Genomic DNA, 12254 nt, shown 5'->3' with positions numbered 1-12254 from the left:
TCCCGAACCTCACGAGGAGGCTTGGCAACAAGACCTGGGGATAACACTGGACAGCGAGGAGTGGTCTATCATTCGGGCGAGAACTGCAAAGGTCTCCATAAACGCAGGCATTTAAGAAAATTGCTTTAAAATTTATTCGCGCTGGTACCTAGCCCCAGAAAAACTACACCGTATGTACCCATCTGCTTCTGACCGTTGTTGGCGTTTGTGTGGAGCTAAGGGTAGTTTCCTGCACATTTGGTGGGAATGCCCGGTTGTTCAGGCTTTCTGGAATCTAACTCTGGCTATTACACGTAAGGTAACTGGAATCCGAGTTACTAAGGTACCGGCTCAGGTATTGCTAAATCAACCTATTCCTGATATTAGCAAGGCCGAAAACTGTTTAATCGCCCATATCTACCAGGCTTCCAAGCTACTTATTGCAAGAGCATGGAAGCAGCCGTCCGCTCCTTCTAAAACAGAGCTGCTTAATTGTATCTGGTTCATCTCCTCTATGGAACATATCTCTGCTCTACTAAATGACACTGTCCCTAGATTCCGGGAAGTTTGGACACCGTGGTTTAAGTGGCAACAATCTCCTGTTCCGGGTACTGTTTGATTCGTATAACCAAACCCTACACCCCCCCCTTCCTCCCCTCCGCTTCATCCCCCCCCCTTCCCCACCCCAAAAACAAAAAACAAAACCACCGCTTTACCATAAATGTTTTCAAGTCTTAAAAAGTAATAGAGTACCCTGTTTCTTCTTTCAGCTCTGCTTCCTAAATTACGCTAGGGCTAAATTTTACATGTGCCAATTTGGGTCTTCTATTTTTTATTAGTATGTTACTTCTTTTGTTTCTGCGGTTTCTAAATAAAAATTTTAAAAAAAAAGAAATAAGGCATATCCTTTAGCAAGGTTAAACAGAGACAAATTTTTCTACCCTGGTCTCAGAGATAATGACTTCCTATCTTACACTAAACAAGAATAAGTGCAAATGCAATTACATAAATAAGTGCCCTGCGCTATTCGCTTTAAATAATTTTTTTACCCAAAGTTATTTAATAGTGATCCAGTCACATATATACTTATAAATATATTAACATATAAGTATTATATATATGTTAAATAGATATTATAAATATCTATCTACAAATAAAGATTCCAGATTCCGAGTATTTCTTTTCAGGAGGACTGGATGAATTTAATCTTTCTACACCGAGATGACGCACAATATGGAAGAAGCAGTTGCAAACACTGATTATCGTACAGATGCGTCAGAGCTGCTGCACTGTGGACATACTGTAAGTGCTGGAAATGGCGGCCAATCTACAGTTACTGAAGCTCTCGTTGCCTGTGGGAATAAGGGCCGCTCATCCCTTTTCTTCTTCAGACAGTCTGCCATTAACCTCTTCATTGCTTTGGGACAGTTACTCCGAGCGTTGCTGAGGTCTGGAGACAAATATCCTCTCCCAACCATAAATATGATCTTCAAAATAAAAATATATTGTGGTTTTAGAAAACAAAATGACTAATTTTCCATTACATTATTCTCATTTGTATCTCACAATGAACATGGTGTCTAGTAGTATAAAAGAAGTTGGCGTTTGCAGCTCGGTGTATTCTTGGTCCTTTACGATTTCGGGAACACGCCAGGTCCCTAATCCCCAATCTCTTGACAGACCAAAAGGATATGTAAATTGAAATATGCTGCAGAACGTAACTGCAACATGATTAATAGAAACCCTTTATCCCACCTTGCACAAAAAACCCACATAATAGTTACCTGGTCTCTGTTGTTGATATTTTGATAAGGTAGCTGGCCAGTCATCAATTCATATAGAACTATGCCAAAGGCGTAGACATCTGACTGAAAGCTGTAGGGGTTCTTGTCCTGCATCCGAATGACCTCTGGAGCCTACAGACAGACAAGGTTACAGTGGGGTCACAGCTTTATGGAAAGTGTCTCACATACAGAAGTAAACCAGCTTTACAAGGTTACTGCAATGCCGTACAACATTTGAGACAGCATTACTACAATGGAGTGCGTTCATGTCAGGACCGTACAGGATGTTCACACTATCACCCGACAGTTAAGTGGTGGGATCAAGCAAACAAGGGGATTTTTACTCACTACAAAATCCACTTCTCCGGAGTACAATAGAGGCAACCATAGGGTATAGTAGGTGGACATAGAGCAAAGGCACTTTGATATTAAACTGTTGAAAGATCAGTTTCTCCCTGAACATGCCCCTCCTATCTGGAACCATTGTCCGTTTTCTTCAGCACCCACGGAAGAATTGGAATTAGTAGGAAAAAGTCCACCAGACGAAGTTTACAGGGTATCGTCATGGCATTTGTGTACCCAGTCATTGGATTTCCCACTACACAGACTTCGAAGTTCAGATGTGATGCCATGAGATCTACCTCTGGCTAAGTCCAGCACTGAACCAGCAGGACAATCATCTGCATGAAAGGTCCACTCTCCCAGACAGAGACTTGTTTCGGCTGAGGTAATCTGCCTCCCAGGTCCCCACCCCTGGGATGATTATAACAGGTATCACTGATGTAGTGCTCCGTCCAGGATATATTGCACTGTGTTCCCCCAATGGTTGAGGTGGGCTACTACTGTAGAATTGTTCAATTGGATTTTCCGGCCAGGACAGCCTGATGCTGCACAAGTACTCTGTAGATTGCTCTCAGCTCCAGGACAGTGATGAGCAATAAAGACTCCTGGTGAGATCAGAGTCCCTGAATAAAGAGGAAATATGACCGCTCCCCACCCAGACAGACTGGTGCTCAAGTGACCAAGATCCACAGCCAAGTTCATAAGAACTGGCCTTCTGCATGATTGGCTCTTGACAACCACCAAGTGAGGACTGATGTGTGGCCACAGATAAAGTGATGATCTGCCTGTCCGGATGGAAGGTGGATTTGGACCATTTTCAGAGAAGCTTCCGTGTCACGGGCACTAATCTGAAGTGTTACTGGAGACGTACTCTGAGTGATGAGACCGTTGAGGAGACGTGATCCATCTATAGCCGTCACAGTAATGGGTGTTTTTAAGGTAATCACTGGTAGAGACCATTGATTTACTAATGATTTGGAAATAAAATTTCCTGCTGCTCCGGAATCAATTAATGCCTGTGACTCAAAGGTTTTGGTAGCAGAGGAAATCGTAACATCAAAAGCGCAGACTTTAGATTTCATGGAAGATGGAGAGGACTCCAGGGACCCTAACTTCACCTCTCCAGAACTAGTTAGGGCCTGGCATTTCCCGATCTCTTAGGGCAGGAGCTGAGAATATGAGTGGGATCAGCACAATAGATACAGAGTCTATTCTTTACTCTTCGTTTTCTCTCCTCGGAAGATAATTTGGAACGTCCTATCTCCATGGGAATCACAGAGGGTGAAACTGGACGAAATTGAGGGTTAGAACGAAGAGGTGCTTTAGCAGAAGTTGTTTTCTCAGCCTCCCTTTCACGAAATCTCATATCAACACGATGGCAAAGAGAGATCAAATCTTCAAGTGACGAAGGAAGCTCTTGAGTAGTCAGTGCATCTTTAATTTTATCGGAGAGCCCCTGCCAGAAGGCGGCAACTAGGGCTTCAGTGTTCCACTGAAGTTCAGAGGCTAAGATCCTAAATTGAATGACGTACTGGCCCACTGTATGAGATCCTTGTCGTAGGCGGAGGATGCTGGAAGCAGCGGAGGTCACACGACCTGGTTCATCGAACACACTTCGAAATGTAGAAATGAATTTGGCACTATCTTGTAATATTGGATCATTTCTTTCCCACAGAGGGGAGGCCCAAGCCAGGGCTTGTCCTGAAAACAAAGAGATAAGATAGGCCACTCTGGAACGATGGGTAGAAAAATTTTGAGGTTGGAGCTCAAAATGGACTGAACATTGGTTCAGGAAACCCCTACAAGTTTTGGGGTCTCCATCGTACTTTGACGGAGTAGGCAGGTGAAGCGTGGAAGCTGTAGACACCTGGGATGGCACTGGGGAAACGGAGGAAAGCACAGGAGCCTCAGGAGTAGCTGTCACAGTCTGTCCAGATGTTCCTTGGGAGGTTAATGACTGATAACACTGAAGTAACAGCTGTTGGCGGGCATCCTGTTGCTCCACACGGCTGACCAGATGCTGCAGCATCTCTTTGGCGGTAGGTTCCGTATCTGGGTCTGTCATGGCCTGATCTTGGAGTCTCATTCCCCATGAGTCTCTGAAGGTGTTCCTGTGTTTCCTCGTGTATTCAGCGCTGCTGATTCCTGTGGTTTCCAAACCACTTCTACCTCTGTGGTTTCCAAACCACTTCTACTACTGTGGTTCCCACACCACTTCTACCATCAACTGTATCATCGTGACTGTGAGCTGATTCCTATCCGCTGCCTCCGTGCACTACAGTCTCCTATACCACTTCAACGCTATTATATTCCATAGTGACTGTGAGCTGATTCCTATCCGCTGCCTCCGTGCACTACAGTCTCCTATACCACTTCAACGCTATTATATTCCATTGTGACTGGTTGCTGATTCCTATCCGCTGCCTCCGTGCACTACAGCCTTCTCTCCTTATCCACTCACCTGTTCATCATCAAGTCTGTGAGCTGATTCCTAGCCGCTGCCTCCGTGCACTACAGCCTCTAGCTGGCAGCTCGCCTGTGTTCATCATCGTGACTGTGAGCTGATTCCTATCCGCTGCCTCCGCGCACTACAGCCTCCAGCTGGCAACTCGCCTGTGTTCATCATCGTGACTGTGAGCTGGTTCCTGTCCGCTGCCTCCGTGCACTACAGCCTCCAGCTGGCAACTCGCCTGTGTTCATCATCGTGACTGTGAGCTGATTCCTATCCGCTGCCTCCGTGCACTACAGCCTCCAGCTGGCAACTCGCCTGTGTTCATCATCGTGACTGCTAGTTGATTCCTATCCACTGCTCCTGCGCACGTCAGCCTCATCTCATCTCTTCCGTGGGTCCGCAGAGTCCTGCTGCCGCTGCCAGCGCTATCGTCCATCTACTGCTGATCCGCTCTCCACGCCTTCCTGTTTCCCGCTGGTCTCTACCCTCCTGTCAGCATTGGATTCGTATCTCATCAGCTACTCCTCTGCTAGATCATCTCCATTCTCCTGGGTCCTCCATGAGTCCAGTTCCATGTGTTACTGATTCCTGTGGATTCGTGTCCCTGTTGGTCTACTTACCTGTGCGCTGCACCTACTAGACCCCTGCCTCTTGCATCCAGGGACTTCTCATCCTGTCGGCCTCCTGCCGCCCAGGTATCACTACATTCCTATCTGACTGCCTTCTGAACCACGGTATGCATACTTCTCATTGACTGTGCTGGTGTATTGCATATCTTGCTGGACTGTGTTGGTTCTCCTCTGGAGTCTGCTATCCGCTGAGTCTATTGCCATCATTGACTGTGTTATCTTGTGCTGGATTACTTCAAGAGACTTTCTATATTTGCAGACCTGTTCAGTCATATATATATATTGTGCATATTACTGTGGATCGTGTTTAATGTGCCCGTGTACATCCTGTGTTGCAGTCTCTCCCCGTACACCTCCTCACCTATATATTCTGTGGTACAACTTGCTGAAGGCAGACCACTGATTCCTGTTCCGGTATCACCTGTTCCATTCCTCTCACATAGCAGTGGTACAACTTGCTACCGCAGACCACTGACTTCCCGGATACCTCCACTTGGATTCCATTCCTTCACTCAGACAGCGGTACCACTTGCTATCCGCAGACCGCTGACTCTCATCACCTCCTTGTTTCTGTTGGACATTCCGCCTCACTATAGCAGTGGTACAACTTGCTATCGCAGACCACTGACTACCTCCACTTGCCCTTGTCCATACAGTTCCTCGTGTATTATTACCTCCATATTACCAGTGCTGCTAGTCATAGACTTTCCTGAGCATCTCATCATCTACTATTGCCTGTTCCGTGATCACCCTGCTACCAGAGCACACTATTACCATCTACATTGCTCTGGTAAGCTTACCACCTGGTGATCCCTGGGTAAAGACTCCTAGTGCCCGTGACATTCCGCTGAAGCATCTCAGAATGAAGCTGTGCGAAGAGCACCTCCTCAAAAAAGATACCAAGGTCCACAGCAATTTCATGCACCTGAGAAGAGACCCTTCCCGTTTGGCCAGCAAGGCCTTGGTCTTGCTCGGAATGGAAAGGACCTTGTCCTCCAGGAGAAACACCTTCTGACAAACCGTGTCAAAGTCAAGAAACCTCATTTGTTGTGCTAGAATCAAGGAAGGCTTGGGATGGTTCAAATGTGCTAAAGTAGTGATTTGGATGGCGCATTTAACAGGTCGCCCAAATAAGGTACGATAGTTAAGCATTGAGAATGCAGGAGGCACGCCAGGATGGCCATAATTTTGGGGAAGACCCTTGGGTCAGTAGCTAAGCCAAAGAGCAGATTCCTGAACTGCTAGTGTACATAGTATACTGCAAGTCGAAGGAGACACAGATGACCCTCTCAAAAGGGAACATGGAGGTAAGCATCTTTTATATCCAAGTACGCAAGAAACTCAACTTTTTTTTCCCCATGCCTGCTATCACTGACCCCAACAACTTCATCTTCAATTCCAGAACCCAAACCTTGTGCTTGTTGAGGGTCCAGAGATCAAAGATCAGACAAAGCGTTCCATCCGGTTTTGGGGTCTCTTTTGAGAGGAGGAACCGTAACTATTACACCAGAAGCTTCTGGGTGGCCTCACCGAGGGTCAGGGCTCTAAGCCTGCAGAAGGGGAAGCCTGTGGTGAAGAATCTGTCGATAGGATATAATCAAGGACATAACCCCTTGACACTACCCCCTGAATCCAGGATACAGCCTGAAACTGCAGAAGACGGGCCCCCACCGTCTTGACAACTCTTCCACCCATTTTTTTATAGCCTTGTTTACCCAGGCCATAGAAAGGAATGGTCTACATAAACATCCTTCGGCCACATAGGTGGACCCAAAGAGAATAAACTTCCTGCCTATAGTGTTTCAGAACAAGGCTGCTCCCTGTAGCTGTAATTTGGTGGATCTAAAGAGAAAACAAATGGGAGAATCTATCTTGGGTGAATTTTTCAAATTAACAGACTCCTCTGCTGGTAAGAGGTAAAGAGATTTAAATTTCTCCCACCATCTGGAACTTTTTGTCAGGTTTTTTTACCAAGCTTCTGAAACCATCGGCAAGTGTTGAGGCAACGGAGGGAAACAGACTGTCTAGTTTTGTCTTTTAAAAATAAAGAGAAGTCAGAAGAATATGCAGACTGAGACTCCACAAATCCTAGTTTGATGAACCTCCAAGCCCATATCACCCACGGTTTGAGTTCCAGAGGTATCCTCTACACTACAAGTGTCCCCCCCTTAGACTCCTGAATTGACTCCATCCTCAGATAAGAAACAATGTTCTGAAGCAATTCAAGAACAGGGAACTTGCCTGTCTTCCTATGAGTGGTACTAACGAGGCGTTCCAATAAGGAAGAACCCCCGCCTCTGCCTGGGAGGCTCCACCAATGGTAGGCAGAGGCTGGGATACAGGAATGTATGTAGGAAAATGAGTAGTTACCACAGAAACCTCAGCAATGGATGCAGCCAGTGATTTAGCCCTAGCCGGTTAAGAGCACTGACCCGGATGCCCTGCGCGTGAGACCAAGTGCCGTGATCAGACTGCCCACAAGATTATTTAGAATTACATTTGGCGCAAGTATAGTGTTGCAATGACTTTCTAGGACCCTTTAGTCTTGGAGGGCTCTTTTTCAGACCTGGTGATATAATAGATGAGGTCTCATTTTTTTCATTCTCTGGTGTGTAGTTTTTTTTATAACACTATTGAGGTACAATAAGGTACTAAAACACTACACTTCAGTCATTTAGTTAAACCTGATATTAAGATGACCATAAAATGGGTCACAAATACACGTTAAAATAAGCGTGTATACCAAGTAGTATAAGGAGAGAATTACTAAAATGACTGAAAAACGGCACCAGATGAGGGGACAGAGCAGGAAACTGCAGCGATGTGAAGTCAGAAAATAGGGGTCTCTGCTTAGGAGAAACCAATGAGAAAACATGCCCCTCATGAGCTTTATGGTTGGCTTCTAACCAGGAAGTGCTCTCTCCGATGTCTGCTGCTCTCCCCCTTGTACGGTACATTGTGTAGGAGAGAACAGTTTTGGCACTTGCTATTGCATAGATCTGTTTTGGCATGTGTCTTTCCCCCTCCGGAGCACTGATGTTACTTAGCCGACAGGCATAATTCTGTAAGCCAAAGCAGTTCTCTCCTTGAAGGAGATTTGCTACGGAGGTATTCCCCGCTGAGACACGCTGCTTGTTTCTAGGGGATCACACTGACAGTCACCGCGGTTCAGTGTGAGCATTGAGGAGCTGGCAGGCTGCTGGGGAAAGGGAAGCCCGACGGCTACGCACCCCCCCCCAAAACAAAACAGGGACACAGAGTAGAGGCGGCCGACAGGCACTTCCCTCCCTGGGAGGTGTCCCGATCATCCTGAATGCATAAATACAGTTAAAATTCATTACAATACAGAGGACATGAGCCCTAAGAAAAAACACCCTACTGCAAACTGCAGAGGAGGATTCTAAATGGCAGGGGCATAGTAAAGAAGGAGCGACCCATTGAACAATTTAATATTAAAGTACTCTTGCTCCACGTCCATCTATTATATCCCTGGTTGCAGTGTCTCCCAATGGCAGGAAAGAGATGTAAATGTATATAATCTTAAGTAGACTGAGCATTCAGATCCTGGTAGGGGTTGTCTAATTGAGACAGAGAAGTTTAAGATTGAGCCAACAGTTTATTTTATACAGGGTACCAAATCACATATGCTGAGTTTCTGTGATATCAAATGGTCAAGTGTTGAAGAGCAATCCCTACAGCAGACTAAACCAATAATCGTGGACAGAAATTCATATGGCGCAATTTCCTGACCATTGGTTTTGCCTTCAATGTGTGAGGCCGATTTGCATACAAGAAAGGCCGCCATGTTTGAAAAGGATACTATTGCTTTTCAGATCTCTGTGGATGATCGACTTGGCGTGCAAGTAGCTGGAAAACAAAACGGAAAAATATTACAGTATGAAGTAGCAACGTCCGAAATTCTTTATAACCATACATATCGCCATAAAGTCTTACCTACTCCATGCCTTGTGCCATCTTCCGCGCAATATCAATTAGCTTAATCATCTCAAATTTGGTCACTATGATGTGTAGGTGGTGGTAAAGGCTGGACCACTCGCACCACTGGGTCACTATTGCCAGCTGGGTTTTGGTAGAATAGCCCATGAAAAGCAGGATGTTTACATATCATTTTTTCCTGTAACAAAAGGGTCAAATTATTCAGCATCTCTGTTCTATACATCACAGACTGAAGCAGAAGCATAAAAAACACTCTTATTGTACTGGTAAGTTAATTGGCTGCTATTAAATTGACCTTAGTCTCTCTGTCTGTGTCTGTGTGTATGTATGTAAGGGAATTTAGACTGTAAGCTCCAATGGGGCAGGAACTGATGTGAGTGAGTTCTCTGACCAGCGGCTGCGGAATCAGTTGCGCTATATAAATAAATGGTGATGATGATAGTGTACCAGTTATATATATATAGGACATCTATACACACAATGTTCGATATCTTTCACTTTTAATAAAAGATCTCAAACAGAATTTACTTTACTGAATTTAATATAATGGGTTGTCGGGTATTGGGAGATAGTGGTAAAGACAAAGGCCTCTGTGACTGGATCACTGATAAATAACTTCTGGTATAAATTTATTTAAAGGAAATAGCGTAGGGCACTTATTTATATAATTGCACATGCACTTATTTTTGATATTGTGTATATTTTGTGATAGGAAATCGTTATTTCTGAGACCAGGGTAGAAAATTAGTTTTTCTGTTTAAACCTTTCTAAAGCAAATGCCTTCTTTCTGATGTATATATCTGACACAATGAGTCTTTGTGGATGGAGGTATTTTGTGTATTGGGATATGTTTTGTATGGAAGTGTCATTGTTTGGGGTTTGTAAGGTTGCAAGTGGAAATCTCCAATTAGGCATATGGGGAGGGAGTCTGATAGCAGGAACTGCTAACCACGCTTTGTGATGAAGTGGAAAATGCCTGCTTGGCCAATAATATAAGTATAACAAACAGCAGTGTCACACAGATGGGATGTCACCCTCACCAATCTACTGATCTATTGGAGTGTATAAACACTCTGGTAGGCAACATGTGGTCTCTGGACCTTTACCTGTGACCCCCCACCCAGACACTCACGATTTTTTCAGAACTAGGACAGCCGACTTCTGCATCACGCAACCTCCTCGGCACAGTGCAGGGGGGTCAGGCGGCATACCCGCTGTGCAGGCCCTATACAGGCTGGAGGACCATGCGCCTGCAGCCCTCCACCTCGTGCACAGTGCCCATCTCTGGTATAAAACCATACTCAATATAATAGAGTTAAATGGGGCAGTGCCCCTAGTGGCCAAAAATGTAAATATGCTGCATTCTCACAAATATAGGGTCAGACCCCACAAAGCAGCTTTTACAAAGTAACCGAGTGATGTCGCCGACACCTAGAGCAGAAACTAGATACTTTCTCATAGGTTCAGTTCACACTTGGTCAGTGGTTCCTAATGGATAGGCTCACAAGTATTGTACTAGCCCACACAATGGCTAATGGTACAGTGTATAGGCAACAGGTTCACTTCAATAATGAAATTCAATTTCATAATAGGGGGAATCAGACTGTTAGAGATTACCTGAGCACTCCGACTTCATTTTTAAAGGCCTGTAGTTGCTGAGGCGTTGGTGCAGTTACATTCAACATTTTCACAGCTACATCACCTGAGCAAACAGATATGGAAACGTAATCAATACACCATGAGGTGATAACAGCGATATAATACATGTTAATTCATCTAATTGCACACATTTGCTTACCATAGTAGCACATGATTTTTGGGTTTTAAAGTTTATTTTGGTTTCCATTTGCAAAAAAAGGACAAATATCTGCTCAGTAAATTACTTGTTAGATACACTTCCCAGTAGTGTGCACCTAACCAATCATGTGAATGTTTTCCAGAGTAATTTGGTGAAGAGGAACACGTTGATCTGACAAGCAGAATTGGTGGTGGCGGTGGGATGTGTCCACTTTGCTTATTCGCGCTTTATTTTCAGAACACATCTGTGTGTACCCCAAACATGTTTTCCCTCATATTTGCCATAAGTTTTTTCCCTTAGCTTCTGCTACCAGTAAAATTGTTCCTAACATTACACCAGAGCTTTCACTTTGTACATTTAAAAGACAACGTTCCCTTTATCTAGCACTGAAATGTGGGTGGGTAGACTATTGGGTGTAAATGGCCATTGCCAAGTAATCACGTGCCATCAAAAACCAGACAACACCCCCTGATTATCACTGCAGTGGTTGCTGGTGGTTTCTCCTGTTCATCTATCTGGAATCTCAATGTCTGCATGCACAAAGTCGTTCTGCAAATTCATGCAAACAGTCAGGACCTGACTAATAACCTTTTCTCGACTGAAATAAAATACTATGAGCTACAAGCAGCACTTACTAAATCAGTGATAATGCAGTCACCAACTGTATTGGTGAAAAGGTATTTTTCCATTGTAACATTCTAATTGTTTTATAATCATTTCCATTCCAGTGTTGGCATGCAGATATTTAGGAAGACGTTTAAATACATTTATACCATGCCACTTTCCCTTATACACTGTCCCAAATGAGCCAGATACTACTCGCTGTCCGACAGTGATCTTCTACTGTGTAAGATAAGAGAAGCGGCAGAGAAGAACAGTGCACTCTGCACACTGCCTGCTTTAAATTGTTACCCAGCCCCTTCTCCTCTTTCCACCAATCCAGAGTGAGGGGTCGTGTCACTATTATATGCAGACTTACAGCAGAGCAAGAAAGAGATTACAAAAAATATTCAGGTTCAAGGTAAGGTCAGCATGGAGGAAATAGTGTGTTCCACTTTACCCAAATCAGTTGGGGGGAGTGAGGGGCAAGGTCACCCTGAGAAAGACCCTGTTATGTTTCCTTGAAAGTTAAGGACAGCAAAGGTCAGAAAGAGGCCTCATCTAAGTAGACACTGGACCTGGTCTAGCCAAGTTGGAGGATATTTCAACATCATCATCATCATTTATTGATAAAGTGCCAACATATTCCGTAGCGCTTTACAATTGGGGACAAACATAGTAAACTAATAAGCAAACTGAGTAAAACAGACAAA

At 44.5% G+C, this 12254-nt stretch overlaps 2 long non-coding RNA genes across 2 annotated transcripts; both read right to left on the bottom strand.

The window, feature by feature from the left end:
- Nucleotides 1-1239: 1239 nt before the first annotated feature.
- LOC142150216 (uncharacterized) lies at nucleotides 1240-6368 on the bottom strand. The gene is made up of 3 exons (XR_012691071.1): nucleotides 6028-6368; nucleotides 1764-2931; nucleotides 1240-1466 (listed from the first exon to the last, which is right to left on the bottom strand). It is a non-coding gene; the product is annotated as an uncharacterized LOC142150216 (long non-coding RNA).
- A 2640-nt stretch (nucleotides 6369-9008) lies between these two features.
- On the bottom strand, nucleotides 9009-11754 carry LOC142153092 (uncharacterized). Its single transcript, XR_012691444.1, has 4 exons — nucleotides 11715-11754; nucleotides 10761-10845; nucleotides 9145-9321; nucleotides 9009-9053 (listed from the first exon to the last, which is right to left on the bottom strand). It is a non-coding gene; the product is annotated as an uncharacterized LOC142153092 (long non-coding RNA).
- Between the last annotated feature and the right edge of the window lie 500 nt (nucleotides 11755-12254).

This window comes from Mixophyes fleayi, chromosome 4 (assembly GCF_038048845.1).
Source record: "Mixophyes fleayi isolate aMixFle1 chromosome 4, aMixFle1.hap1, whole genome shotgun sequence".
NCBI classification, from domain to species: domain Eukaryota; kingdom Metazoa; phylum Chordata; class Amphibia; order Anura; family Limnodynastidae; genus Mixophyes; species Mixophyes fleayi.
Note: the sequence above shows the minus strand (reverse complement) of the source record. Positions and strands in the feature narration are given on the sequence as shown.